This window comes from Cynara cardunculus, assembly GCF_001531365.2.
Source record: "Cynara cardunculus var. scolymus isolate 2C chromosome LG 5, CcrdV1, whole genome shotgun sequence".
NCBI lineage: Eukaryota > Viridiplantae > Streptophyta > Magnoliopsida > Asterales > Asteraceae > Cynara > Cynara cardunculus.
The window spans coordinates 6,541,444-6,545,547 of NC_037532.1; positions in this window are offsets into that span (position 1 = coordinate 6,541,444).

Sequence of the window (4,104 nt, forward strand, 5' to 3'; positions counted from 1 at the left end):
CCCCCCTCCCCCTCCCCTAACAACTCAACACTCCCTAGAAAACCCCCACTCAAAGAGAACGATATAAACATTTATATATATATATATATATATATATATATACACACACGTATACTCCTATATATAAACAAAAGAGGATTTACATATAATAAAGTGTTTTAAATACAGAATAAGCAAATGAAAAGCGTACCTTATATAAATCATCTCTTTATTTATACATTTCTTTTAAACGAGCACGAATATGGGAGAAATTTTCCGGGTGTTACAATCCTCCCCGCCTTGGATCAAATTCCGTCCTCGAAATTTAAGCTCACGAGAAGAGGTGGGGGGTAACGCTTCTTCAAGTCCTCTTCCGCTTCCCATGTCACGTTTGATCCTCGATGATGATTCCATTTTACCTTGACCATGACGACCTCTCTGTGCTTCAACACCTTGGTCTTGCTTTCCAAGATGGCTTCCGGTTCTTCCACGCATCGGTTGTTTTCATCTACACGAATTTCTGAAAGTGGTATTACACTTTCTTCCTCCGCCAAACACCTACGGATGTAGCATACATGAAATGTGTGGTGGATTTCGGCCATTTCAAGTGGTAGCTCTAATTTGTAAGCCTGAAGTCCCACTACCATACTCCTTTCAGCTCAAAGCATCCGCCACTACATTAGCCTTACCCGGATGGTAAAGCAATTCGCAATCGTAGTCTTTGAGCAGCTCGAGCCAACGTCGTTGCCTCATGTTTAATTCTTTTTGATCAAAAATGTACTTCAAACTCTTGTGATCGGTGAAAAGCGTGCACTTGGTACCATAAAGGTAATGTCGCCAAAGCTTTAAGGCGAACACCACCGTCGCTAACTCCAAATCGTGAGTGGGATAATTTTTCTCGTGATCTTTGAGTTGTCTTGAGGCGTATGCTATCACCTTTTCCCTTTGCATCAATACGCAATCCAACCCCATTTTCGAAGCGTCACTAAAAACTACGAAGTCTTCGGATCCTTTTGGCAATGAGAGAATCGGGGCTTCGCATAATTTCTTTTAGAGAGTTCTAAAAGCATATTCTTGCTTTTCTGTCCAAATAAACTTCACATTCGTCCTAGTCAATGTCGTCAAGGAAGAAGCGACCTTGGAGAAATCTTGGATAAATCTCCTATCATAACCCGCCAGGCCCAAGGAACTTCGAATCTCTGATGGACTCTTTGGTGGTTCCCAATTCATCATTGTCTCGATCTTGGATGGGTCCACCTTTACTCCGTCTCGAGTGACAACGTGACCCAAAAATTGGACCTCCTTTAACCAAAAGTCGCACTTGAAGAATTTTGCATACAATTTCTCTTTTCTTAACACTTCGAGAACTTCTCGAATGTGTCGTTCATGATCCGACTCGTCTTTGGAATATACAAGTATGTCTTCAATGAACACAATCATCGACTTGTCAAGGAACGGTCGGCACACTCGGTTCATCAAATCCATGAATACCGCCGGTGCATTCGTCAAACTGAAGGGCATGACCAAGATTTCATAGTGCCCATAACGTGTTCTAAAAGTTGTCTTCGTCACATCATCTTCCTTTACTCGCACTTGGTGATACCCCGAACGAAGATCGATCTTTGAGAAGCAACCAACTCCCTGAAGTTGGTTGAAAAGGTCGTCGATTCTGGGCAGAGGGTATTTGTTCTTCACAGTTGCCTTATTGAGTTCCCGATAGTCAATACACACCCTCATGGTGCCGTCCTTCTTCTTTACAAATAATACTGGAGCTCCCCACGGTGACGAACTCGGTCTAACAAATCATTTCTCAAGAAGGTCTTGCAATTGAGATATCAATTCTTGCATCTCAGAAAGAGCCAAACGGTAAGGGGCTCTAGTAAGCGGAGCGGTTCCCGAAACAAGGTCGATTCGGAATTCCACTTATCTAATGGGTGGCAAACCGGGTAAGTCTTCAGGAAATACGTCAAGAAACTCGTTGACCACTTTCATATCCTCAATTCTCCTCTTTTCTAGCTTGACATCCAACACGTACGCAATGAATGAGGGACACCTCCTAGCTAAGCATTTGCGCGCCTTTGCCACAGATAGGAGTTCTACGTCTCCCTTCTTTCTTTCTCCATAAACTAGCACTGCGTCCCCGTCCGGTAAAGGAATTCGAATCAATTTCTTAGAACATAAGATTTCCGCTTGGTTCTTTACTAACCAGTCCATTCCAATTATGATGTCAAATCCGCCGATAGTCATGGGTATAAGGTCCACCCGAAATTATTTTCCTTTGATTCCCAACACGCAACTCCTAACCACCTCACACACCAGTACTCTACTACCATTTGCTAACTCAATGATCAAGGCATTTTCTAAAGTACTAGGGGGCGTATGCAAGAGTGGGTAGAAAGAATACGAAACTAACATAATACGGTACCGACATAATCATAAATTCTTGTAATAACAGTGCGTTCAAGTACGCGAATGTAACAACTTACTCAAAATGACATTAGCTAAGTGAAATTTTGAATAGGTTATATATAAGGGTCCTCAACACCATCACCACAGTTCATTAATCATGCAACTCCGTTGACTCTAAAATTTCTCCTATCTTAAGAAAAAAATTCTACCCGCATCACACAATTATCACTTACCAAATCAGCTTAAGTCTAGGCGTCTTAATTCCATACCTAGTTCGCTTAAGCTAGGGCTCTGATACCAACTTGAAGCACCCTAAAAATACAATAAGGTAAGAGATAAATTGAAACCCAAAACACAAGCGAAAACTAGAGTTTAATATGGATCGCCCAACAAAGGGGAAAGGATATAGCGTTTACAAAACAAATAAAGAGGTGATAATTAACAACCTATTAGTCTAGACAATCCTATGCCTGGATTAAGGACGGGTGTTTCTATCGTCTCCAACAAAATGTCGTATCATCAAATATTGCAACGCTCCAAAACACCAAAAGCTTTAACTACACAAAAGCCTTTTATGAGACAACGCTCCCTCAACCCTTTGAATCCCGCCGCTAAAAGAACCTGACAAACGAGTTATTTCAAAAAAAGCGTTAGGCTTACGCCTAGTGAGTCCAAATAGTGTACAAGAAATGAACCACTAACCCATCATACATGCATGCCTATATATATATATATATATATATATATATATATATATATATGACGTAATTTTAAACGATACAAGGAGAATAATAAAATTCTAAATTTTCACGGGGTGGAGTCAGAACATCCGAAGATGATAGGGGAGACCCGATTTACAGTTGATTATGACGAAACACAAAGTAAGTCATAAATCAACGTTATAGAGCATCACTTACATGTTTAATACCATTGACGTCAACCTAACCAGTCATGTAGTCTGTCGTGATCTTAAGCTCTTTATCTCGGAAATTACATAATAATCGCAATGTCTATTTCCGAGTGGGAGTGAGAAGGTGATTTGGAATTTACATAATGATCACAATGCCTAAAATCCAACTCACACCACCCTTCACCACCAATACAATGAAACAATTTTCATGTTTTCAAACCCATTATATTCTAGTGATATGTTTGAATACGGTATCATAAGCATAAAAGTACTTACTTGTTAAAAATAACGTTTTTTTGTCTTTATAGTTTCAGAATTACAAGATGACAATTATGGTTTGCAAAAACTTTCAGATTTTGTCGCTCCCTAACGGCGGTTAAAAATTATTGTTAAACGAGTAGCATTTTTGTCCTATAATCACTTTTAATCTCAACCATTTATTTATTAGTACGAATAACTCGATTTAGATCAGTGATACTCAGCAATAGTTACACAGTTCAAAGTTAGAAAAGTCCAAACCGGTCCTATGTAAAAAAATTAAAATCCGATTTTTAAGTAATTTTTTTGAAGTTATTTTTAAAGAATACAAAAGTTCATTTTAATACACTTAAAAATATGTAATTAAGTCAATAAAATACATTTAAAAATTTGTAATTGAGTTAATTAAATACACTAAAAAACACGTTTTTTTGCAAAAGTTGTAAGCGTCTATGAGTTGGTATATTCCCCCATACACCACATGATATATATATATCTATACTATCTTATTAAGCAAATTTAGCAAAAGTCTTAAAGTCTTAAAATAC